This window comes from Symphalangus syndactylus, chromosome 15 (assembly GCF_028878055.3).
Source record: "Symphalangus syndactylus isolate Jambi chromosome 15, NHGRI_mSymSyn1-v2.1_pri, whole genome shotgun sequence".
Classification (NCBI taxonomy): Eukaryota; Metazoa; Chordata; class Mammalia; order Primates; family Hylobatidae; genus Symphalangus; species Symphalangus syndactylus.
The window spans coordinates 63,005,727-63,033,381 of record NC_072437.2 but is presented as its reverse complement, the minus strand read 5'-3'; the positions used below and the strand labels follow the sequence as shown (position 1 = coordinate 63,033,381).

The 27,655-nt window shown below is 36.4% G+C and overlaps 1 long non-coding RNA gene across 1 annotated transcript in view; it reads left to right on the top strand.

Moving 5' to 3' along the window:
- The window catches only part of LOC134732553 (uncharacterized), a 68,420-nt gene that overhangs the window by 33,517 nt on the left and 7,248 nt on the right, over positions 1-27,655 (top strand). The window lies entirely within an intron of this gene.

Here is a 27,655-nt window from a genome sequence, read left to right as displayed (position 1 = left end):
CTGGCGACCATCCTGGCTAACACGGCGAAACCCGGCCTCTACTAAAAATACAAAAAATTAGCCAGGCGTGGTGGTGGGCGCCTGTAGTCCCAGCTACTCGGGAGGCTGAGGCAGGAGAATGGCGTGAACCCGGGAGGCGGAGCTTGCAGTGAGCCGAGATTGCGGCACAGCACTCTAGCCTGAGCAACAGAGCCAGACTGCATCTCAAAACAAAAATCAAAAACAAACAAACAAACACAAATTTACCATGGAAGACATCCATTCTGGGGGAATTCATGCTAAACTGACCTAATAGTATTCTTGTTGAAGGCAGCCAGGCTAATCAGTTATCACCTAGGAGACAATGGGAGATTAAGGAATTTGATCAGCTATTGAGGGTGGGAGGATTCTCTCTACACTGACTTAGCAGGATTGTTGCTAAAACTAGACACTGCAAAGATGGACACGGAAGCCCAAGGGTGAGGTCTAGTTGAAAAGAGGGCTCAGAGGGACCTGACTAACGTTTGGCCAAGGAATGAGTCTTTGTCGTAACATCATGGTGGAGCAGAAGATACAATCGCATCACTACTTGTGAAGATGCAGAAGTAGCATGCAACAAACAATGGGCTTTTTTGAGTACTGTGAAAGCAAACTAAATACGCCTGAGAAGGACTCCGTAAGTCTATATTTGAGTCCTTGTGGATGAACTGCAACCTAACCTAATAAGTAGACAAGATTGAAAACCTAACTTAGGAGTATGTGCCTGTAACAACGGCTGAGTCTTGGCCAATCCCAGCAGCCATTCTTCAACCAGTATTCAAACTGTGTTCAAATAAGCCAAATGCCAAGCTGTAACCAATCCAGCTGTTTCTACACTTCACTTCTGATTTCTGTTCCTTACTTTACTTTTTTTGTCTATGAATCTGGTCTGACCACAAAACACCCCTGGAGTTCCTGAATCTGCTGTGATTGTTGGGGCTGCCCAATTCGCGAATCATTCATTGCTCTCAAGTTCCTTTAAATTTAATTCAACTGAAGTTTTTCTATTAACAGTACTAGTGGCAGAGGTGGCATCAGCTTCCATCCCACCTGGAGCTTGAGTGACAGTGTTAGGCAGAACTACAGCTTATGTGAAAGCTGGAGGGGAGCTCTAGACAGGGTGGTACTAGTGTGGTAAGGCAGCTCAGGCATAGCAAGCATAAAGAGAGCCTAGAGAGAGCAGCAAGAGTGCAAGAGTGGAAAGCATAAGAAGCAACTAGGATGGATGAAAAAAAGCAGATAAGTCATATCCTCGTATGAACACAGACATTTCACGCAGGAAAAAAATCTTAAATGTGAATCTGAGATGCTGTTTTTTCATAGGTAGGGGTTTATGAGATAGTGGTATCTTATTAAATTGACCTTTTTTGTACCCATGGGCTGTTGAAGCCTAGGGACTTTCAGCTACCAAAATAATAATTCAGAACAAACAAAATCCATAAACGTACACACAATAGAAATGTTAATAAAATAAAATAAGTTTACCTATTATGTATCTTCAACTTCCACTTATTAGAATCTAAATTGTAAATGATAAAGGTAATGAGGTCATCAAAGACAATGGCAAATTTAAGTGAGATAATTAAAGTTTGCACAAAATGCAAAGACAAACAAATAATTAGAATGCAAGATCTTTCCTCCTCAATTAAGTCATACAACATTTTCACCTGCAGTATATGGTCCAACTGATCAATAGAGGATATAACAAAAGATAACAACTTTGCATTCATTCACTCCTCTCTCAATTATGTGTGTGTTTGTGTGACTAGAAGAATGCACAGCCACATCCAGCTATCAGAAATCCCTGAGTCAATATCTGAGTGTGCTTTGGCAGATTAATGGCTAAGAGCGGATTTCAAATATTGGCAGAGGGAATCCTTCTCTCTGAAGTTGTAACTGAACAAGAGCAGAGCAGAACACGTGACACATTGTGACCCCGGTAAACTCACCTCTGACAAAAGCAGGTCCAGGTTGGGGGTGGACTATCCTGCAAGTCTTCTTCATTTGAGGCCTTGATACTGCTGCTGCAACTGAATACCCTGAAAGCTGTTGCTCTGCAGTTACCATGTGATATGGGGCAATTCTTACTGTATCTGATTCTCAGTGACCTCACCAGTTAGATGAGGGGATTTGATTACATGGTTTTATAGGTGTCTTCCTATCAAGCTTTACAATCTATAAAATTAATCCCAATGCATCAAAAGAAGCAAGTTGTTTTACTTAATTATTCTGAATTTTCAGTTTTATTCAGGTTTAGAACCACATATCAACGTAAGTACTTGAAAAAATACAACATTAAAACAAGTTGGAGGCAATATATTCTATATACTTCTCTAAATCTACCACTCAATTAGAATACTGCAAGCAAGGAGAATTTCTGCAGTAAGGAAATTTCTTTAACTTTGATCAAGTGTTTTCAAATCATATAATTATGTGTAAGCATTTTTGCTCCATGACACATATATATATATATAAAATGTCTGACATGTATGTCATATATACATCATTTTAAAATAATGTATTTGATAGCTGTGAAACACACTAAGAAATTCTTATATTTTTATCTCAATCTCATTGATATTATTTCTTAAGTGATAATTTATTATTTTTTTTGTTTCCATTCTTAATCAGGGCATTAGATAGGACCACATCATTGAATATTAACATAGCACAACTGTAAAAGAACTGCCTATACAGCACTTTTAAGGAAGTTTAGCATTATCCCTGGACAATTATCAAGCAAATATGTTATCTATTCACACTTAACTAAATAATTCATGACATTTAGTATGATCTGCCTCCCAATGAGAATATCATGTATATATTTTAATACATGGTGTTGCTATGATCACAAAGTTGGAAGATTTAGATTCAATAAGTGGGATATGTCATCTCACAGAAGAAAAAACCTTCATTCATAACATTACTCTGGGAGTACCATGGAGAACTTGCAGGTACTAGATAATATAACCAATAATTGGGGTTTTCTATTCTTAAAATCCTCTTTGGAATGAAGCATTTTTCTCTATTTATGATTTGAAATACCATTTTATATTTTTTATCCCTTAAAATCACATACTCAGAAAATGAAAACTCATATTAAATAATTATTTACCCCAAACTTGCTCTAAACTTAGCCTTCAAATAATTAATCTTTACAGTCTGAACCAGTATTTTAACCATTTAGTTTCAGTAAAGGGAAATAAAAAGTCTGTATCCTTTCATTTTAACTAAGAAATGTCTTGATAGATTAAGTGGCTGTATTTATAAATAAATATTAATAAATGGTTCTTATATAGGCTACCAATTGAACTTGTCAAAAACCCGAGTTTTCTAAATGGCTCTGAAGGACATTCTAGAAGGTATACACATAAAATTCACCTCAATGAATATACAATAGTTTCAGTATTCTAACTCTTATGTTTGGCTTTAACAAATTGAACTAATACAACCATCCAGCATTTTAGAGTAATAACCTAAGTTACTAGTTGCTGTAAAAGCTTGGAGGTTGCAGTCAAATTGCTTGGATTAAACTTTCTAGCATCACTACTTATTTGATATATACAATTGAGAAATTTACTTTATTTCTCTTTGTCTTAGTTACCTCACCTATGCTATAGGATTATTAATAGCACCAAGCTGATAGAATTTTTGTGAAGATAAAATTATTTAGTGCATTCAAAATGCTAAATGTCTAACATGTTAGAAATAATAACAATTATTATAGGCAATAACTGTTGATATTATTTTCCACCATTCAGTATCAGTTATGAGTGAACATAGAGGCTGAAAGTAAAAAATTAATTTGCATATTAATACCTAGAGTTTCTAATCATAGCAGAGCCAGAGGTTGCACTATTCTCCTTAATGTAATATCCTTGTTTGTAATGGGATAGCTAAAGACTTACACATGCTTTCAAGAATTACTATAAATCTACATTAATCTAGACAGTGTGGTATTGGTATAAGGACATATACAAATCAACTCAAGAAAAAAGAGTATCAATAGGAGTATATGCACATTTAACTGATTTTTTACAAAATTACCAGGGTGATGCAATGTAGAAAGCACAGTCTTTTCAGCAAATTGTGCAGGAACAGCTGGATATCCATATGGAAAAGAAGTGAACCTTGACTCTTACCTCAAACTATAACTTGAAATAGGCCATGGATGTAAACATTGAAGCCAAAACTATAAAATTTTAGAAGAACATATAAAATAAAATGTATGCGACTTTGGAAAAATTAATGATTTTTTCAGACAAGACACAAAAAATGCTAAAAAAAAAGATATGTTGGGCCTAACTAAATTAAAACCTTCTCATCTAGGGAAAGATAAAATAGGAGACAAAAGAGCAAGGGCAAGATAAAATGGAGAAAATATTTGCAACACAAATATATGACAAGTAGTAGTATTTAGAATGTATAAAGAATAACTCAAAATTATAAGATGACCCAATAAAATGGGCAAAGCTTTGAACAGGCATTTAACAAAAGAAGACATACAAATGGCTGACATGCCAATGAAGACACTCAACATTGTTAATTATCAGGGAGTACCAATTACATTAACAATGAGAGCCAGGTGTGGTGGCTCAAGCCTGTAATCCTAATACCTTGGGAGGCAGAGTTAGAAGGATGGTTTGAGCCCAGGAGATTGAGACCAGCCTGGGAAACACGGGGAGATCTCATCTTGAAAGAAGAAGGGAGAAGAGAGGAGGGGAAGGGAGAAAAGAGGAGAGGAGCAGAGAGGAGAGGAGAGGGGAGGGGAGGGGAGGGGAGGAGAGGAGAGGAGAGGAGAGGGAGAAGGAAGGAAGGGAGGGAGGGAGGGAAAGAAGGAGGAGAGAAAGGAAGGAAAGAAGGAAGGAAGGAAGGAAGGAAGGGAGGGAGGGAGGGAAGAAAGAGAGAAAAAGAGAGAGAGAAAGACAGAAAGAAAGAAGGAAGGAAGGAAAGAAAGAAAGACAGACAGACAGAAAGATAGAAAAAGAAAGAAAGAAAGAACGAAAGAAAGAGAGAGAGAGAGAGAGAAAGAAAGAAAAAAAAAGAAAGAAAGAAAAGCAAAGCATTAGCCAGGCATGGTTGTGCACACCTGTAATCCCAGTTACTTGAGAGGCTGAGGTGGGAAGACTGCTTGACCCTAGGAGATGGAAGTTGTAGTGAGCTATGATTGTCCAACTGCACTTCAGCCTGGATGACAGAGTGAGACTTTGTTTCAAAAAAAAAAAAAAAACATAAAATAAAATAACAACGAGATAGATATTATTTCACTCCCACTAGAATGGCTAAGAAAATAAAAGACTGACAATACGAAATGTTGGTGAAAATGTAGAGCAGTTAGTGGTATTGTAAAATGATGTAACTACTTTTGCAAATAGTTTGGTTATTTCTTATAAATTTAAGCATTGTTTACAGTATGGCCCAGCACTTTCATTACTAGGTCTTTACACAAAAACAGAAAATACTTGTCTACACCAAGAATGCTCAAAACAGCTTTACTGGTGAGTCAAAACAAGAAATAAAACAAATGTCCATCAAATGGTTATTGATAAACACATTATAGTATATATTATATTTATTTAATGAAATACTATTCACCAAAACAAAAGAATAAACTACTGATAAATACAGAATCATGGATGAATTCTCAAAACATGCTGAGTGAAAGAAGCTAGACAGAATGATATGTACATGTATGGTTCTATATATTGAAGTTGTGTAACAGGTAAATCTATAGTAAGAGAAATCAAATCAGCGGTTGCTTTGGACATGGGCAGACGGTGATATGTGATTACCTGCAAAGAACTATGAGGGGATTTTCTGCAGAAATATTTAATATCATGATTAGGATGATAATGCAGTATACATTTAGAGAAAAAAGTCATTAAACTGTACACTCAAAGTATTACATTTAATTAGAAGAAAAATTCAACACTTAACTTATGACAATAAAATGGATTTTTTAAGTCAGTGTGTCCTTTGAATTCTTGAATTGATTTTGGGTGAGAAAACCAGCAATTCACATTAGTTTCCCAACCTAGCAAAAATAGGAATCAATGAGGTTTCTTTGACTGTTCTTGTTCCAATGCTGTTGTTAAATCCCCACCTTGAATCTGAGACTGTGCCTACATTTGGTAGATTAATAGGACAGTCAAACAGAAAGCAAACAGGCTAAACCAGTCATGATAGACATGCAAAATCAATTAGTTGCCCTGGTTGCATATGTTTTTCACTAAAAATAAGAATATTTATGTAACAAGTAAAAATGCATTGAATAATATAACAAAGTTATAATAGTCTTGAATTGTAATAATACTTAATACCATTTAAAATTATGTTTTAGGTGTTGTATTAGTTACTTCTACTTTACATAGGAAAATACTCAAAATAAATCTCCAGAAGTCGTCTCTATTTTACCATGGGATGAACAAACATAGTCCTCAACCTAATTATAAAACACAGAAACAGCCTTGTTTTCATTTTTATGATCCAAAAATCAAGTGCACCATAATAAAAGCATACACATTCAGTTTGATCAAGTAGCATGTGTGTATCCTTGATAAAGGTGAAGAGAACACGTACACACATGCACAGACATATGCACACACATATATCCACACTACCATGACTTACCCAGACAGCAGCTAAGAAACCTCTATATATTGTAACTAAGAGCTTGAAATTTAAATGCAGTTAGTTGTATTATTATTATTATTATTATTATTGAGACGGAATCTTGCTCTGTCACCAGGCCGGAGTGCAATGCTGTGATCTCCGCTCACTGCAACCTCTGCTTCCCAGGTTCAAGCGATTCTTCTGCTTCAGCCTCCTGAGTAGCTTGGGACTACAGGCACATGCCACCACACCCAGCTAATTTTTGTATTTTTAGTGGAGACAGGGTTTCACCACATTGGCCAGGATGGTCTCAATCTCTTGACCTTGTGATCTGCCCGCCTGGACCTCCCAAAGTGCTGCGATTACAGGCATGAGCCACCGCGCCCGGCAGTTGTATTATTAATGATAGCATTTTGACTGCTTTTCTTAGTGAATACTTAACAAATATTCCTCTTTTCTAACCTGCAGAAATTTCCTGATAGAAGCCTATGTGCTGATGTTGGGGTGACAAACTATATATAAAAATTATTATTCAGACAATATAAAAATTATAATGATGACATAAGATTCTCTTAAGTGACATTTTAAGTTGTATGTTTTATAAATGAACTGCAAGTATCGTGGGAAAGGGGTATTCTAGGGTTTCTCAATGCATTTTCTATAAGAAACTTTCAGAAGCTAGTAATCTAAACCATCCTTACCCTACATGCTGGTTCAGCTGGAAATGTTAATCATATTTCTATTTGTCAGAAATGGGAAGCACAAAGACCATAAAATTTCTGCTATAAAGATGATTTATTAACTGTTAAACATTCTTCTTTTCATTACTATGCATTTATTTGGGGGAAGCAATGCTTGAACGGGAGGAGAAACCATATGACAACTAGCAATTTGTGAACAAGAAAAAGGGCCTGCTTCACTGATTCATAGCATGAACAGTCTTGGAGTCATAACAAGCACACAGAAGAAACAATACAGACCTCCATCTTCAGGTTATACACTCACAGGCTCACACACTCACTCTCACACAACACTCACAGAAACAACACACAAGCACCAAAGAAGCAATACAAATGCAACACACACAAGCAACACTCATATGTGCAGTTCATGTGCACATACCCACATGCACAAGCACACACAATGGGCCATCATAATCTACATATCCATGGCAAACAGCAAGTGTTCAAGACTTAGTACCTTAAGAAATGAATTGATTAAAGGGAAAAATGAAGAAGACAAAGCTATATAGTTATGGATATTGCAAACATTGCCCTGCTCCTCACAAAGTTATTTTCCTTTTAGATTGAAATATATCACAAGACTGAACAACTGACATGTTCCTTTCCTAATGATAATAAATAATGTAATATGTAGCACGTGCAGTTAATCTTTATGTTCGTTATTGTATCCTCAGGCTTATCATAGCATGTGAGCCACAATAAGTTCAAGAGGTACTTGCTACATGAATAAATTAATGAATGAATATACTGATTGAATGAAATAATGAAAAATTGCATATCATTTTGTGGTCCTGGAACAGAAGCATCATATAAATACTATTTCTATAAAGAGAGATGAATGCTATCGCTATTCTAGGTAATAGAGAATCAGAGAACATATAGTTTAGCCACTGTGCCAAATCTTTCCACCCAAATAGTTGGTTTTTATCTAATTAATTAAAAATAGCTGTTATTTTTATTTCCTTAAAATATCTCTCAATTTTGCCAACTATTTCCTCTCCTTCTACTCTAGTGAAGAGTCTTATTATTCCATACCATTAAAAGTTTGCTCAGGGGTCTCCTCATCTCTGGATTTTATCAGGTTTGAATCCTCATCTTGCATAAAAGTGCCAGGCTAGCCTTCTGAAGGGAAGGATTTGGACAATTTACTACTCTGCTCAAGCAGCATCAATTTCCCAACTCCTGTATCAGAATAATTTCCGGACTCCTTATCTTTTTATTCGGGCTCCCTCTAGGTGTGGGTGCACACTATCTTTCCAGGTCATCTACCTCTACATTTCTCTTGGTTCCTCTAAGCAAGTCTACTTACTATCCCTGTAGCACACATTGCACTTTTCCATTTGAACATTTCTGCTCACAATGATTCCCTCTCTAAACTGCTGTCCTCTATGCTCCATTCCTTCCCCTCATCTCATCAAGCTCCAGCACATAGCATATTTATGCTGCAAAGACTTCCGTGATAAGACGTGAAAATAATATTCCTTTCTTCTGGGCAACCATAGATCCAATGATCTCTAATTCATTTTCTAAAATATATTCACAGTACAATACTAGTTTTATGAGATAACAAATATTACTAGTAAATGTCTAATAATGTTTGGAAACACTGGTAGAAATTCAATGAAAAAGTTGCATTTCAACAGTGCTTCCAGCAGGGTTAGATAGAATGGAGCATGGATCAGAGAACCCATGTTGTACAAAGCATCTAATGGAACTGGCATTCTGAAAAACACATTGTGGAAAAACACTTGACTATGACAATTTTATAACATGTATCTGTGGCCCAAATTATCCTTTTGTTTTTTACCTTATAGGCATTTTAATTTTGTAGCTGAACATTTTCCCTTCCCTGCATTTTTGTATTTTTAGCTTGCCATTATTGTTGCAACCTTATTCCTAATACCATATTATTATTTTACTTTTTTTCCTACTATGTCATGCTTGCTACATATTTCCAATTTATTTCATCTTGGTATATGCCCTAAGTTACTCTAAACTACTGAATTAATTTCTTATTGCTGCTGTTACTTAGAACAGACTTGCTGGCCTAAGACAACACAAATTTATGACCTTTTCATTCTGGAGGACAGAAATCTGAAATGGGTCTCACAGGACTAATATCAAGGTGTCAGCAGTGTATATATTTTTTTTTCTGACGATTCCATGGGAGAATCCATCCTCTTGCTTTTTTCTAGCTTCCAAAAGGTGCCCTCATTCCTTGGCAACTAGCCCCTTTCCATTTCCAAGCCAGTAACGATTAGTCCAATCTTTCTCACTCTGACTCTGGCTCTTCTGCCCCTCCCCTTTCACTTTATAAGGGCCCTGTGATTATATTAGTCCCATCAGGCAATCCAGGATGATTACCCTATCTCAAGATCAGATGATTAGCAAACTTAATTCTCTCTGCAGCTTTAATTCCCCTTTGCCTTGCGACATAACCTATTCACTGGTTCTGGGAATTTGGATGTAGACATCTTTGGAGGCCCATTAATCTGCCCAAAGCGGATACTTAAAACTATTTTGGACTAATGTGTCATATACAAATGTATAAAATATAAGTAAAAATAACAACAGTGTTCTTTGGGGCAGACAAATTACTTCTTATATATAAGTAAACAAGAAGCATAACACTTTTCTACATAATGTATCCCTCAGTGCAGAAAGCAATTTTTTTTTCGGTGGGGACAGAGTCTCACTCTGTTGCGGGAGTGCAATGGCGCAATCTCAGCTCACTGCAAACTCCACCTTCTGGGTTCAAGCAATTCTCCTGCCTCAGCCTCCCAAGTAGCTGTGATTACAGGCCACCTGCCACCACGCCCGGCTAATTTTTGTATTATTAGTAGAGAAGGGGTTTCACCATGTTGGCCAGGCTGGTCTCCAACTCCTGACCTCAAGCGATCCACCCTCCTTGGCCTCCCAAAGTGCTGGGATTACAGGCATAAGCCACCACACACAGCCACTATCTACAGCAGATTTCCAGTAAAAATGTGTTAAATGACAGCCAGCCTACAAGCAAATAAATGCACATATTTACAAACAATGGTATTACAAAATGCTTTGATAATATGCCATATAATATTTTTCTATGCACAGGTTTTCTTTTCTGTTTAATATAATTTTCATATACACTTGAGGTAAACACTTTATGCCGTGCTTATCAGTTCTAGCACTCACAATCTAAAGACAAATGTATGTACTAAAGCTACACTTCCAGAACATCTAGAAACCCAGAGAGCAAGGATAGTTGCTAGAGAAAAGAAAATTCCTAAAGATTTTAGTGTGACATGGAAAGAATGTATAATATATAAAGGTGACATTAGTAGATAGCATATAATAAAAGTGCTACTGTTATTTAGTGTTGGAACTTCAAATATTTAGAAATTTGATTTTAATTAAAAATAGCAGGATTAGAATACCTTAGATGCCTACTATTGTTTTCTAATCCTTTGTAGCAATTTGAATAAAACACAATAAACACATCTCATGACTCAAGATTTATATTTGCTGATGTTATTTGAAAAAATATATAATATAAATAATAATAAAAGAATGAAACCCTGTATTCTCTGTTTTTATAACTGACTGTAAAACTCTATGACAGGAATTCATAGTGGGAGAATGTGAAATAATAGATTGCTGTAGAGCAGTGGTTCTCAAAAGTGGCTATCATTAGAATCTATGAGGACTTTAAAAAAGCTCAATGCCTAGGTCACATCTCAAAGGAACTAAATCAGAATCAGATTCCAGGGTGTACCTTGCACTAATGAAATCAGACTCAGTTTCCAATTAGCTGGCAGAATCAACAACTACTAACTTAGGGATATATTAGAATTCCAGCAGCAGTGACAATATATGAAATCTGTGGACAAATCTTCATCTACTAATTTGTTCTCTACATTTACCTCAAATAAAATTGCTAGAAGTTTAAAAACTAACCCCATAGGTGACAGAGATTAATTTCTTCTTCACCCTTCTTTAATTTTTTGAATCTTCTTATCTTTACTAGAGAATAATGTCTGAAGTTTCCATTTCAAAATTCAACAACTGATTTAACACGTTCTTACAATTTATTTAGCAAGGTAATCAGAAGTTCTTAATTTACTAGTATGTCTGTAAACAGCTGTATTGGAGATTAAATAGCTAAATTTCAAAATCCAAGGAAGAGAGCAAGTAGAAAATTTTAATCACAGACATTGACATTTCTACCTAACTTTTGTTGAGAACTCACATTATGCATCACTCAATTTTATAAGGTGGGAATTATTACTATTATTTTTTTATATGTATTTATTTTAGGAGATGGTGATGTGGTTTGGCTGTGTCCCCACCAAAATCTCATCTTAAATTGTAGCTCCCAGAATCCCCACATGCAGTGGGAGGGAACTTGTGGGAGGTAAATGAATCATGGGGATGGATTTTCCCCACCCAGTTCTTGTGATAGTAAATAAGTCTCATGAGATCTGATGGTTTGATAAAGGAAAGTTCCCCTGCACACTGTCTCTTTCGCCAGATGCCATGTAAGACATGAGTTTGCTCATCATTCTCCTTCCACCATGATTGTGAGGCCTCCCCAGGCAAGTGGAACTATGAGTCAATTAAACCTCTTTCCTCTATAAATTACCCAGTCTCAGGAATGTGTTTATTAGCAGCATGAGAACAGGTTAATACAGTAAATTGGTACCAGGTACTGGGGTGCTGCGATAACCAAAAATGTAGAAGCAACTTTGGAACTGTGTAACAGGTAGAGGTTGAAACAGTTAGGAGGGCTGAGAAAAAGATTGGATACAGGTCAGAAGACAAGAAGATGTGGGAAATTTCAGAACTTCCTAGAGACTTGTTGAATGGCTTTGACTAAATGCTGATAGTGATATGAAAATAAAGTATAGGCTGAGGTGGTCTCAGATGGAGATGAGAAACTTGTTGGGAACTGGATCAATGTTCACTCTTGTTATGCAAAGGGACTGGTGGCATTTTGCCACTGCCCTAGAAATCGTGAAACTTTGAACTTAAGAGAGATGACTTAGAGTATCTGGCAGAAGAAATTTCTAAGTAACAAAGAATTCAAGAGGAACCAGAGCATAAAAGGTTTGAAAAATTTGCAGCCTGATGATGCAGTAGAAAAGAAAAACCCATTTTCTGGGGAAAAATTCAAGCCAACAGCTGAAATTTGCATAAGTAACAAGGATCAGAATGTTAATCATCAACAAAATGGGAAAAATGTCTCCAGGGCATGTTACAGACCTTCACAGCAGCCCCTCCCATCACAGGCCCAGAGGCCTAGGAGGGAAAAATGGTTTCATGGGTGGGGTTCAGGGCCCCCCCGCTGTGTGCAGCCTAGGGACTGGGGCTCTAGCCATGGCTAAAGGGGGCCAAGGTGCAACTCAGGCCATGGCTTCAGAGAGTGCAAACCCCAAGTCTTGACAGATTCCATGTGGTGTTAAGCCTGTGGCTACACAGAAGTCAAGAATTGAGGTTTGGGAACCTGTATCTGGATTTCAGAGGATGTGTGGAAATGTCTGGATGTTCAGGCAGAAGTTTTCTGCATGGGTAGAGCCCTCATGAAAAACCTCTGCTAGGGCAGTGTGGAAGGGAAATGTGTGGTGGGAGCCCCCACACAGAGTCCTACTGGGGCACTCCCTGTTGGAGCTGCAAGAGGAGGCCACCATCCTCCAGACCCCAGAATGGTAGATCTGCTGCCAGCTTGCAACATGCATCTGGAAAAGCCACACGCTCAATGCCAGCCCATGAAAGCAGACAGGAAGGGGACTGTACCCTGCAAAGCCACAGATCTAGAGCTGTTCAAGACCATGGAAATCCACTTCTTGCATCAGCATGCCCTGGATATGAGACATGAAGTCAAAGGAGATCATTTTGGAGCTTTAAGATTTGACTGTCCTTCTGGATTTTGGATTTGCCTGGGGCTGTAGCCCCTTTGTTTTGGCCAAATTCTCCTACGTGGAATGGGTATATTTACCCAATGTCTATACCCCCATTGTATCTGGGGAGAAACTTACTTGCTTTTGATTTTATAGGCTTATAGGTGGAATAGACTTGCCTTATTTCAGATGAGACTTTGAACTGTGAACTTTTCAGTTAATGCTAAAATGAGTTAAGACTTTGGTGGACTGTTTTGAAAGCACTATTCATTTTGAAATGTGAGATGTGAGATATGGGAAGGGCCAGAGGTGGAATGATAAGGTTTGTCTGTGTCCTCACCCAAATCTCATCTTGAATTATAGCTCCCATAATCTCCTCATGTAGTGGAAGGGACCTTGTGGGAGGTAATTGTATCATGAAGGCAGGTTTTTCCCGTGCTAGTCTCATGATAGTGAATAAGTCTCACAAGACCTGATGGTTTAATAAAGGGAGTCCCCTGCACACACTCTCTTTTGCCTGTTTCCATGCAAGACGTGAGTTTGCTCCTCATTCCCCTTCCAACATGATTGTGAGGACTCTCCAGCCATGTGAAACTGTGAGTCAATTAAACCTCTTTCCTTTATAAACTACTCAGTCTCAGGAACGTTTTCATTAGCAGAATGAGAATGGACTAATACAGATGGGTAAAGTGAAGTAAAGAAAATATAAGACTAAACATAGGTAATACAGCTTCCAAATCTAATTAGGATCACGAACCAACTCAATCTGGATCCAGAGCTTGCGCTCTTAACTGCTCTCCTACAGAAAAATGTAGAATATGACAATATAACCAAGCATTTTTGAGCAGGAACAGAGACGCTCTCAGCTAGCAGTTTACCTAGATGCTGTTCTCTTTCTGCTAAAAATTAAAAGAGCTTTTCATAAGACCTGCAGAGGAACACAGTATTCCCCAAACATTAAGAAGCAGCTGCAGGGAGCATTTTGTAAACATATGGTATTTGTATAATTAATGTTTAAGTAGAGAATTAGCTTACAGTTACAGAATTCCAGTTAGAAAACCTGAAATTTTTAGAGCTGAACTCATCATGCCCTTTTTTCTCTCCAAAATCACCTATCCCAATTGTATCTTGCCCAGTGAATAGCAACTAAAAAACTGGTTGTTCAATTTATCTTCTGGAAAATAACCTTGAAAATACTTTGTTTTCACTTAGCTCCCCACATTCCATCCCTTAGGTGTTTCTCCTACTTCCATTGCCACCACAGAGGCTTAGAACATGCAACACTGTGATAGCTTTCTGATTACTCCCTTAGTCTAGCCTGTCTACCATTTTCCTGAGAGATGACCCTTCTTAAAATATATATCTAAGCATACCTTTCCTTTGCTTAAAATACTTCTTAAATTTTAGAATGAAATACTACAATGACCTTTAAGATAAAGTCCAATCTTTTAAACTACACTTCAAAATGTTTTTATAATTTAGCCTCTACCTAAATCTCCAATCTCATTTCTCATTTTAATTATAATGCTGGAGCCAAATACCTGCAGTTCTTTACTTTTGAGATGTATGTATGTGCTTCCCATCATCACAGAATCTTAGAAACTTTTATTCATCCTGGGTATATCCTATTTTCTTTTTGAGAATTCACTCAACTATTACTTCTTTTAGGAATGTCTTACTCCAATTTCCAGCTACAATGTAATACAATTTTTTTCCTGTTTGACAGCAAATTCTAAGTTAACTGCCATAAATGGCAATATTCAGAAAAGAAGCAATTATGATTGTATTCAAAAGAACTGAATAGTGCCAGTACTTTTATCATAAGTTTAGAAGATTTTAGAAGATCAGTTAGGAAATAGTCTAGTCTAAATTTTTTCTGCCATTCATTCTCCATGTTTGTTATGTTTTCTTCTTAAATTTTCATGAATAAAGTAAATATTGTTTTATTCAATATCACCATGTCATTTAAATACAATTTTTAGAACATGATAATGCAATTATCTATTTACCATGGTAATAGCATTGATAACCTGATATGGGCCCAGATATTGACTATGTCATTTATAATTTTAATAGTTAAATTTTACAAAGTAAAGAGAACAAGAGTGAAATAAGAATATTGCTTGAAAAGATTATATGTAGATATTATAATCATATGTAATTCAATAAACAATTCAGACATAATATTTCTTTCTTTTCCTTTTTTTTTTTTTTTTCTTGAGACGGGGTCTCACTCTGTTGCCCAGACTGGAATGCAGTGTTGGGATCTTGGCTCACTGCGACCTCTGTCTCCTGGGTTCAAGCGATTCTCCTGCCTTAGCCTCCCAAGTAGCTGGAACTACAGGCATGCGTCACCACACTCGGCTAATTTTTGTACTGTTAGTAGAGACAGGGTTTCACTATGTTGGCCCGGCTGGTCTTGAACTCCTGATCTCAAGCAATACACCTGCCTTGGCCTCCCAAAGTGCTGGGATTACAAGCATGAGCCACTGCACCCAGCCAGAAATAATATTTCTAATAAAGTTACATGATGGCCAGTGAACTGTTCCACATGAGCATACAGCCGTGATAGGTTTAGAGGAAACTAGAAGCCTGAGCATGCAGTGAGTGTTTACTATTGCTGTTCGATAAAGTTTACAATAAAATAAATTTGAATCATTTACTATATAATTTTACTCCATTATAATGAAGCATACTAGTAGGCTGTTTGCAAAAATAATAATTCATAATATCGAATTTTTTTAATTCTTATTTTGTTATATCTGCAACATGAAGAATATGCATCACTATTGAACATAAATTTTAATCATTACAGAATACAGCAAATGACAAGAACCTTGAACTAGTAAATGGCTGTGTTTCTCTTGACCAGGATATTCTATATCTTGATGATGACAATAGTTTTCTAACTACATGCTGTGAATGTGACTCCACTAGCTCCCTTACCCTGTCCCTATTTGGCTCCTGCAAAAGCAAAAGATTCATTGATTATTCTTCTGCATTCCTGTTTCGATCAGAATTTTATTCTAAGGCACATAGGCTGTTTTTTAAACAAACATAAGACTTAAAATAAAATACATGTAATTACTATATGTTATTATAAAGTGGGAGGGCCAGTGAGATAAGATGACAGAACTCAAAAGAAAGTGTAGGAAGCTGGGAATGGATTTTACTGCATCACCCAGAATGCTCCCAAGAAGTATCACCAAATCTCCATATTAAAGAATATACTGAACCCAGATGAGTGTTGATATTCAAGGCCATAGCAATTTGCAGGTAGAGTTTTTGCAGGAATAATTTGAAGTTTATATAAAATATAATTTGGGGAGCATTTCTATGGTTCTTGTTCGTTGTTCCACTGCAGCATGACTAACACAAATGACTAGAAAACAAGCAGGAAGTCCTACTTTCTAGGCAAAAATCTTAACAAAGAGCCCAAAACCTATTCTGAAAGCAAACAGCATCCCAAGTACATAAATTGAGCCAACAAAAAGGATTATGGAGAAGACTATACTTTAGTGGGCACATAAACATCAGAGAGCTGGGCTATATACACATAGTTGTGTTTATCTATATATGTCATAAATGGTCTTACCTTCTGTAAATGAACAGTTTTACATAATGGCATAATAAATGAAGAGAAAAAGAAAGACGAAAATAAAAAGAAAGTGGAAGTAGATAGGAAAGAAGGCAGGAATGGATGGAGAAAAAAGGTAGAAAGGAAGCTTTGTTAAAACACTTCCGACTTGCAAAAAGGGTGAAGAGAGTGAAGTTTAGATAAACTAAAAAGAAAGTCAGTTAAGTTTCATGTAAATAAGTAAAATAGGGTGAATTTAAGAGTGATTTAAAACTTTGCTGTCTAATTTTTTTATTAAAGAGTGATAATACACTTCCTCATTTGTGCAAAGGGAAAAAAAAAAAGAATGGAAAAAGCTAACTCCTGTTCTGACCATGAGAGCATATATACTTGAGTGTGACTGATGCATTGGAAAAGGCATGGGGGTAATGAGAGTTACGATATTGATTAGAAGAAGCAGAAGGAATTGGCTGGACAATGGAAGTGAAAAGCAATACGGCAGTGCTGAAAAACTACCGAAAACTTCATTCATTTATTAATCTATTCATTCATTCATCCAATTGTACAAAGTAAAAGGGCAGGCATGGTCACTTTCCTCAAGGAGTCAGTGTCAGAAGGAGACATGAAAGAAATCATCCCTAAAGTAATCAGTTTCATTTTGTGAATCTACAGTGGTAAAGCACACATACAAAAGAGACAAAATGACTCAGGATTAGGAAAATACATGTGTCCTCAGGTTCTTGATGAAAGGCTGAATATCTTCACCACAGTTGTGTTCTAAGAACAGGGATACATGGTGAAAATAAAAGTCTAAAAATACAATATCTGACAACCAGTGCTGGAGGCAGAGTGAGGATTTTCTTAAACTCATAGAGTTCAGAGAATATAAGCAGCTTGGCTCCTCCTTCAAAACGTATGAACCAAGTTCTTACAGTCTTGAAATAACTGAAATTCATAAACCTACATAAATAACAATTATGCATAATCAAACAGGTTTAACTTCAGAAATGAAGTGAATCACTGGGCAACTACAACAAGCTAGCAATTTTGCGACCAGCTGTTTCTCATAAAAGTGGAACTGTAATTTGGATAACAGAACATAGGCAGAATGAAGACACTGTGTTTCCCTTTGAGTAATTGCTTTTGTTAGAAAAGAACGCATTCTCTTATCCTGAAGTAGCATTACAATATGTGGCAGCCTCTAACTAAATCAGAGAGGGATAGTTAAGAGGATATATAACAATTTGATGTATTAACTTCTAGAAGACCATTGTACCTGAGGAAGCCAATAAATAATATTTTGAAAGGTAAGGGCACATATAATTAAACATAACTGAAAAGATAAAATAACCAATTCTCATACTGCTACACCTAAACTTTCAAGCTTGCATCTATAAATATAAAGCAGAGTGTAGTTGCTTATGCAGGTGTCAGAGTTTCTTGAAGGATCGGTTTTAGTTATTAATAAATCATAACATATGAGAGGGATATAATTTAATATCTAGGCTAAGAAATTGTATAGCCATAAGAACTCTCACCTGCCTTGGAAAGTAAATAGCTCTGGGGAGCCATATGCGGCCAAAGGAATCCACAACTTTTCTTACTCTTTACATAATTTCAGCATTTAACCTTGTATTGGTTGATCTATCTGGTTGTGTGTGTCTTTTATTTATATCATACTATGGAGCCTAGCAAGTGTAAGAACTATATCTTCTCTATGTTGCCATCTATAGCTCACAGCACTTAGTATCCCGCAGGTGCTCAAGTAATATTATTGATAGTTATGCCATACTGATGTGTATTTGACCTTGCATGCCTCAGGTAAATCACAATATTCTGCTTTTTGTTTATGTTTTCTTCTTTTCTTCAAACAGTTTCTCCCAGAGAAAGTCAGGGTTGTCAGTTGGGTTTCCACATCGACCTATGCCTAAAGTTGACACTGCATATTTAATAGTTTGTTTGCAAATACTTGTGGGTCAAGCACTAGCCTCCATGTTTCGGTGGGTGAAAAGATGAATAGACTATGACCACAAAGACTTAGAGTCCAAAAGGGTTAGTTGTCTATTAATGTCGATGACACTCAAAATCCAGTAAATTTTGAAGGGCGATGTATGTGAATGACAAGGAAGGTATTCCAGGTAATAGTGTCACAACACACAAATGAAAGAAGTGAGTCTGTCTTATAAACAGTGGACTCAGCTTAAATATACACCACAGTACACGTGTATTCTAACTATTCTAAATAACTTTATTTAGAATAGTAACAGATTCAGGTTTTTATACAGGAAAATCTACAGCCTTGGCATTTGGGAAACTTGGTTCTCGTTCTGACTCCCCACATCTAGCTGCATATCTAGTTTTATGTTTACTCATCTGTGATAAGCAGTGGGCTAACAAACTCTCAGTTCTTTTCAGTTTTAATGTTATATGTTTATGATTAGATTAGGTAGCTGATGGGGGGTGGCAGGTGAATGATGGCATCAATCTTCAGTGGCAGACAGAAAAGTAACATCAAAAATATAAAATCTGACCGGGCATGGTGGCTCATGCCTGTAATCCCAGCACTTTGGGAGGTCGAGGTGGGTGGGTCACTTGAGGTCAGGAGTTTGAGACCAACCTGGCCAAAATAACAAAACCCTGTCTTTACTAAAAAAAAAAAAAAATTAGCTGGATGTGGTGGCACCCACCTGTAATCCCAGCTAATCAGAAGGCTGAGGCAGGAGAATCACCTGAACCCAGGTGGCAGAGGTTGCAGTGAGCCGAGACCGCTCCACTGCACTCCAGCCTGGGTGACAGAGCAAAGCTCCATCTAAATAAAAATAAAATTAAAATAAAATCTGAAGTGAAAGAGAATTGATTTAGAAGGAAACCTCTTGGTTTTTTCCCTCTTTATGTGTATACTGTGATTTTTATGTTTTGACAGAAAACTCAAGTGAAAAATTTTAGGGGACAATGGAGAATATGGACTTGACACTTCGGAGAGAAAACTTATGACAAGAGTGGATTTGGAAGGCTTCTGCATAGAGGTGACAGTTGGTGCTTTGAAAGTGAATGATATCACAGAGAGTAAAACTTTTATAGAAAGAAAAAAAGTAGTCCAATGACAAAGCTTTTGCCAAGATTCATGTGTAGGCAGTGTCAAAAGGAGAAGAAGCAGAAAAGGTGACAGCTATTTCAGTGAAGAACTTTATAAGCGTATGTCAGTTTTTTTTAATGTTAAGAAAAAATTGTAATTCTTCATATGCATATTTACTAGCCTTTATTAAATGATCATAAGAACCATGCAAGGGTAATATTACTAAACCAATTACTATGAGGAATGTCAGTTGTAGAGATATAGTGGAGTATTAGACATTGCCATTTTTCTCCTAGCTTGAAAATGACGGATTCATGATTCAGAATTAGACATTTTTAATGCCAGAAGCCATGTTCTCTTAGTTATTACTTTAACAAGATCAAGAAAGATGAAGAATCAAAAAAATCCCACTGAATTTGATGTTTGGGAAAGTGTTGTATATCTTTCAGAGAACACAAGTCAAATTTCAAAGAAGTGCCAAATTTAGAAGGTGTGGTGACAAGCTACATACAAAAGAGAAAGCCTACATCCCCAAAACAGGAATAAGGTCATAAGCTACTTTATGACTAATAAAGGAAACACACTTAAAGGGTGGAAACTTGAGAGCGTAGGAAGATCAAAGGGAAACGTGTCATGTAATAATGTGATCTCAGCTAAAGTTTAGGAAGAAAAAAGAAAAAAGAGCATACAATTAAAGAAACCAGAAATAAGGCTGTTTACACATTGTTCAAAACTATAAAGTCACAATTGGCCTGGGTTCGGACCCTAGTTATGTCATTCAGTAGCTGTTCAGCTTTAGGAAGCTTACTTATTTCTCTATGCCTGAATTTCCTCATCTGTAAAATGTATAAAAGAGCAATATCTAAAACATAGGCTTGTTGTAATGATTACATGAATGGTGCATGCCAGATAGATGTAAGCACAAAGAAAATAGCACATACTACTAGAGGTAATTCAAGGACACATAGAGCTTGACATTTGAAACACAAATAATGACACTGGATTTAGTTAAAAGGATAAAGATATAGAAACAGTTTAAGGAAAGAACAAACTGTAAGAGAGGGATAATGGCCATCCATCTACTAAAGACTCTGCTGAAACCTCTGATTTATTCATCTCCCCAAAGAAAGATTATCCACTTACCTGATCAGGGCCTGAGTTATTGATTCAGTCACATTTACTAACAGGCAGTATTATGGGGCATTAAAATCAAATTAATTTCCATATGCAATTTCTTGTATTTGTTGCCCGGCATGAAGCAAGCGGTACATAGCCTCTCAGCCTGTCACATACAGGCTCTTTTAGCTTTTTCTTTTCTGTTTCCTCTCCACCAGCTGAGGCAGTGTAGTGCAAGAAGACAGAAATGTCAGAAGGTTTGGCTAGGGCCTTTATGGGGAAGGGATGGCCTGTCTTAGATTCCTGCCCTTAGCTAAATACTTCAAAGTAACTTTACCAATATTCTATGTAATTGAAAATTAGACACAAGTCTAACTGTTAATATATTGGTATTTATTTGTCATTCTTTGTGTGTTATATACACAATAGCAATAAATAGGGAATTTTTATGTCCTTTCCCCTAATACCACATGAAGCCGTCAATACTCTAACCAGTTACTAGTTTCTTCCTTGCTCAAACTCATCTTTTCTATTTGAAATGAGATTATAGATTGAGAGAAACAGAAGTAGAGATATGAATGGCTGCTTCAATAGAGAAAAGAAAGTGTGAGAAATATATTACAGAGAACCAAGAATAATAATATAAAGAGATGTGTTAAAGGAGGGTTGAGCAACAAGAAACCAACTGAGCTTTTCTTGGAAGAAAGTATAGTACAGCATGATTTTATAGCTTTATCAAACAATGTTGGGTTATGCCAGATAGAAAGTGCAGTAGAAACTGAAGTTGTCAAACAAATAAATTTCTTTCACTATTGATGTGTCTTCTTTCCTGGCCCCATGCAAAATCCTCGAAGAGAAAGCCCATGACTCACATCTCCAGCTTGGAACTCTTCTTTCTCCTCCAGACACAAATGTCTATGTGCTAGACATAACTATTTGGTTTTCTAAAACATCTCTAATTCACCACAACTAACAGAATACTACAGATACTGTCCCCATTTCTTCAAATCAGTGGTTTCTTGCAGTTTTCTCCACTTCTCTAGAAGGCAGCTGAACATTTCTAGTTTTTCAAGTTCAAACCCTTTGTGCTGTCCATAACCTCTCGCTTCCTCCCCAACTCTTTCTCATCCCTGTCTTTGTCTCTATATCTCTGTCTCTCTGTATTCTTTATTTCTATCGATGTCTTCTCTATTGCTTTCTTCAATACATTTATCAACACATCCTATTTTACACTATACACCCAATTTTTATACTTTGCACCCCTCATTCCCCTACTTTTCTAGGCCATCATTATTTTTCACATGGATTAGCAAAATAGCTTCCAACCAGACTCCTGGCTTCTTTACCTGGACACTATTTTCAATACAACAGGATGAAGAGATATTTTTTAATATAAGTTTATCTTTTCACTTCTTTTCTCAAAACCTTGCAGGGGCTTTTAATATCATCCAGAGAAAAAGCCACTATCCTTACAATGACCTTGGTGGATTAAAATAAATATTTATTTATTGTTTTTACTTGCTTATCTGTGCTTTCACTGTGTGGTGGTGGAGGGGGGGCAGGTGATTGGGAGTCAAATTTCTCTATTGATCTTGGCTGGACTTCATCAGACTTGGCTTCAGGCCCCAGATTTTTTCACATCTACTTGACATATCTCTCCTCTTTCTGTGACAAGCGATCTACAGAAACCATGTTCTTTTTATGATGATGGCAGAAGCACAAGAATGAGAACAGAATCATGTAATGCACATTAAATCTTAAACTTGAAGACATACAATGTCATTTCTGCTCACATTGCATTCACCAGCTCATATGACTGTACTGGCAAAGGATGTGGAAGGAAGACGTAATAAGGAATTAGAAATAATCGTTCAAACTATCACAACCTATAAAGACATACTTGATCTTGCTACTCATTTCCTCTATGACCTCATCTTTTACATTTCCCCTCATTCAATGTACTTCAGTTACATTTGTCTCCTTTCTGTTCCTTATATGTGCCAGGCAAGATCAGCCAACAAAAAATATGTAATGGCTTTTTTCTCTATGATGCTCTTCCTGCACATATCTACATAGCTAGTTTGTTCATTTCCTTCAAGTCTTCACCCAAAAGTCTCCCTTTCAAGTGAGGCTTTCCCTGACCACCTACTTAAACTTTTCATATTTACTCTGCATTTTGTATTCTTTTATACTCTGCATTTTGTATTATTTGCATTTTGTATTGTTTTGTATTGTTTTCCCTTTTTTGTATTCTTTTTCCTTTAATACCCGTTACTAAGTAATCTACCATTTTTTATTTATCATGTTCATTGTCTTTCTACCCCATTAAGATATGTGCTTCATAAGAGTGCTAATTTCTTTATTCTTTGTTCAGCACATGCCAAAGCCTTGGAATAAATATTTATGAATGAATGAATGAAGATGGATATCAAAGTCAACGTTGAGTCTCCTACCTGGCCCTTTCCTCCTACACATGAATTGATAAGCAATCTAAACAAGACATTGTACTCCCCAAATCATATCAGGGACCTCTCTTAAATTTGACGCTAGCTGGGTGTAGTGGCAGGCACCTGTAATCCCAGCCACTCAAGAGGCTGAGGCAGGAGAATCGCTTGAACCCGGGAGGTGGAGGCTGTAGTGAGCTGAGATGGCACCACTGCACTCCAGCCTGGGTGACAGAGTCAGACACTGTCTCAAAGAAAAAAACAACAACAACAACAAAAAAAAAAACTTGACACTCAGTTTTCGCTGTCAGCCAGCTCATTTGTAGATGGTTCCATTGTAGATGTTTCAATCTAGTTAGTTAGGCATCGTGTTCTTATAAAGCAAATACTTCAAACATCCCTGATCCAAGTACTCCTTTCTCACAATCTATAGCTTTGCTATATTCAACCTTATTCTCATATTTATTTCTGAGAACTCCTGTTAAGTAAAATCATGAAATCCCTTTGTGGGATTTTATCTGGGTATTCTCTTAGTCAAGAAGCAGAGTTGGCCAGGTGCAGTGGCTCGCGCCTGTAATCCCAGCACTTTGGGAGGCTGAGGAGGGTGAATCACGAGGTCAGGAGTTCGAGACCCAGCCTGATCAACATGTCTCTAATAAAAAAAAAAAATACAAAAATTAGCTGGGCTTGGTGGTGCACGCCTATAATCCCAGCTACTCAGGAGGCTGAGGCAGGGGAATTGCTTGAACCCAGGAGGCAGAAGGTTGCAGTGAGCCGATATTGCACCACTGGACTCCAGCTTGGGTAACAGAGCAAGACTCCGTCTCAAAAAAAAGAAGCAGAGTTAGGCTATTAATTGTTTTAGACAACAATTTAAACATGTTATTTGTTATTTTTCATGAACACTGTGCACATTTATGCATTTTTTTATATTGCTGTGGTTATGCTATATTTCTACGCCCGTTTATGTCATCTATTATTTAAGAAATTCACATGTCACATTAGCAGAATTAACATTCAAATGGACTTTTTTTTTAGAAGATCAAGCAAAGAAACATTTCTGGAGGAAAAAGAGAAAATGAGCTATGCTCATAGTATCAGGGAATAACAATTGTGATTTCTAATTTTGGCGTAAACTTTGGTAGATCACTAAACCATTCTTTTTTGAAATAAACTCAAAGTCTTACGTTAAAGTTCTTCAAGAGGAAAAGTTAATATCTTGATGGTGACACCAAAGTAAGTGTAGTGTGTGTTTGTTTGCTTTCATAAGAGTTAGGAGAGGTAAATAACTCATACTCTGTATTAGAAGTTACTTTGTTTTCTATTATAAGAGATGAGAATTACAATCTATTATTAGAGATGGGAAGTACAATCAAGTTTAAGAAAAAATGAGGCTCAGTTTTTATCATTTAAATGTGTTTTGAAAAGAAAATAGAATCATGTTTTTGCTTATTGGCAATGGTATGTTCTGAGAAATGCATTATTAGGCAATTTTATCCTTGTGCAAACATCAAAGAGTGGACTTACACACAACTAGATGGAATAACCTACCACGCATCTAGGTTATATGGTCTAGGCCATCACTTCTAGGTTACAAACCTGTACAGCAAGTTACAGTACTGAGCACTGTAGGTAACGAACACAACAGTATTTGTATATCTAAACATATCTAAACATAGAAAAGTTATACTAGGCAGAGCGCGGTGGCTCATGCTTATAATCCCAGCACGGGGCCGAGGCAGGTGGATCATGAGGTCAGGAGATCGAGACCATCCTGGCCAACATGGTGAAACCCCGTCTCTACTAAGAATACAAAAAATTAGCTGGGTGTGGTGGCGAGTGGCTGTAGTCCCAGCTACTCAGGAGGCTGAGGCAGGAGAATCGCTTGAATCCAGGAGGCAGAGGTTGCAGTGTGCCGAGATCGCGCCACTGCACTCCAGTCCGGCAACAGAGCAAGACTCAGTCTCAAAAAAAAATTAAAAAATTTAAAAAAAGAAAGAAAAGGTACACTAAAAATACAGTATTAAAATAAAAGGAGACACCTCTATAAGACACTTAACCATGAATGGAGCTTTCACTAGTAGAGTTTCTCTGGGTGAGTCAGTGAGTGAGCTGTAAGTGAATGTGAAGGCCTCAGACATTCCTGTACACTACTGTAGACTTTATAAATATTATACACTTAGCCTACATTAAATTTATTTTTAAAATTTTCTTTCTTTAATAAGAAGTTAGCCTTAGTTTGCTGTAACTTTTTTACTTTATAAACTTGCTATTTTTTAACTTTTTGACTTTTGTGTAATAATGCCTAGCTTAAAACATGAACCCATTATTATGTTATTATTTATAAATATATTTTTTTAATTTTTAAAACCTGTTCATTGTTAAAAATTAAAACACAACCCACACCTTAGTCTAGGCCTACATAGGGTCAGGATGGTTACTATCCCTGTCTTCCACCTCCACATCTTATCCCACTGGAAGGTCTTGAGGGGCAATAACAGGGATGGCACTATCTCCTGGGATAACAATGCCTGCTTCTGGAATACCTCCTGCAGAACCTGCTTGAGGCTATTTTACAGTCAATTTTTATGTTTAATAAGCAGAAGGAGTGCATTCTAAAATAATGTTTAAAAGTGTAGTACAGTAAATACATAAACCAGTAACATAGCAGTTTATTATCATTATCAAGTATTACGCCCTATACATAATTGTCTGTGATATACATTTATATGACTGGCAGCATAGTAGGTTTGTTTACATCAGCGTTACCACAAACATGTGAGTGATGCCTTGTGCTATGACGTGACATTATGGTGGCTATGACATAACCAGGCGATGGGAATTTTTCAGCTCTATTACAATCTTATGGAACCACTGTCGTATACACAGTCCATCATTGACTGAAATGTCGTTATCCAGTGCATGACTGTTTCACTAAAAATATCATATTTATCACAGATCATAAAATTTATTTACTGTTATAAGATCTTCTTTTTTTTTTCTTTTTTTTTTGTCATCTTATTTATTTGCCTAACTGGTTACCTGTCAGATTTGTCTACTGTTAATTAGAATTGTATATAGTTTTTTTAAATCTTTCATTTTCCACAATATCTTTTTTCTATTTTCTTTCTAATTTTCTTAATAAAGTCAACAATATGACCCTTTAGGGACATAGTTTCCCCAAGAAAACACATTCAATTTATTTTCATTATTTAATGTACTTTTCAAATTTCACCTATTATTCAACATTCAGATGACTTCCATAACTTTTTATTTAATTTTGTGTAACTTTCTTATTTAGCAATATTTCATTGTGATTTATTGCATATAGCAGGAACAGAAAATAAAACAAAGACAAACTAGAAAGAAAGTTAAGTTCTATGTAAATAAATAAAATAGGGTGATGTTATATAAAGTAACGCATAGCTCTTTCAGATTGGTGAGCCAATTTAAAGATTTCATTAAAAGGACAATATTTCTGGCTAGATCTGAATAATAAAATTGCATTGATAAAAATCAATTGGAGAATATTTCAAGGAATGGTACAAAGGCCCCAAGGTAACAACAAATTTTGGCATATTTAAGAAGCAACAAGAAAGTAAGTTTACGTCAAGGAGACGAAATGCCTGAAGGAAGTGGAAGCAATTCACATATGGCTTTTAAGTCTAAGAAAAAAAGTTATTTTATTTTGCAATTAGAAAACTGGGAAGTTACATGTTCTTATTGACTCCTTGTTGTTCGGAGAATGTGTGCATTCATTTATTCAACAAATATGTATTGAGCATCTTCTATGCACCAGACACTGTTTTAGATACTGAAGATACATCAGCTAAAATGTGTAAATATATCTGCCCTCTCTGCATTTGCATTATAGTGGAGGGAATATGAACAATAAACAACAAGCTAAAGATAAGTAAATTATAGGATATGTAAAGAGATTGGAAGTACTAGGGAGAAAAGAAAAAGCAGAGGATGGAGGAGGGATGAAGAATGCCAGAGAATAGGATGAGTTAAATTTTAAATAGGTTAGTCACAGCATGCAAGATTGAAAATAGAGTTAAACAAAGGCTTGAGAAGAAAGGAGTTTGAGACCATATAATCTAACTTCATTACTATTATAATTGAGAAAAATATCAACCAAAGAATTAGTATTTTTCCTATTTTCACCTCCATTTACAATGTTTATCTCATGC